Below are 570 nucleotides of genomic sequence, written 5' to 3' on the forward strand. Positions count from 1 at the left end.
CCCCGAACCCCACGTCCGACACCCCCACTGGAAATACGCGAGAGCTGCTCTGGGGAGTTATATATATATATATATATATAAAAAGAATACATATATTTGCCTCAAGTGTCCCCCTTTTCTCCTCTCACCTTCAGGATATACTCCCTTGTTTCGAATACCTCCCCCGCCAACGCCAGGGAAACGAGCCCTGTCAGTTATTCACTTTATCTGTACTCCCCCTTCCTGCCAATGATTTTATAAACCTTTCTAAGGTCACCCTTCAGCGAGAGAAGCCCCAACCTCTCCACGTCACTCATTCCCCTCCGTTCCCCAGCAACGTCCCAGTAAATCTCTCCCGAAACCCCCTCCAGTTTAGTAGCGTCCTTCTTATAACGAGGAGGGGAGGGGAGGGAGGGGGGGGGATGGGGGTGACCAGAGCTGAGAAGAGGCCTCACCGACGTCCCTACGCAACCTCGACGTTGGACGGCCCCCCGGCTTTCCTACGCTCCAGGATTGGATCCGCCGAGCTCTGGATATAATCAGCAGGCTAGAGTCAGCCACGTTGCCGTGGGTCTGGAGTCACGTGTAGGC

General features: G+C 54.0%; 1 protein-coding gene across 1 annotated transcript in view; it reads right to left on the minus strand.

Annotated features, from left to right (window-relative positions):
- LOC125488218 (disco-interacting protein 2 homolog B-like) overlaps positions 1 to 570 on the minus strand; it is an 8,258-nt gene that overhangs the window by 1,938 nt on the left and 5,750 nt on the right. The gene's annotated exons all lie outside the window — the stretch shown is intronic.

This window comes from Rhincodon typus, unplaced genomic scaffold (assembly GCF_021869965.1).
Source record: "Rhincodon typus isolate 14 unplaced genomic scaffold, sRhiTyp1.1 hic_rhity00000069, whole genome shotgun sequence".
NCBI lineage: Eukaryota > Metazoa > Chordata > Chondrichthyes > Orectolobiformes > Rhincodontidae > Rhincodon > Rhincodon typus.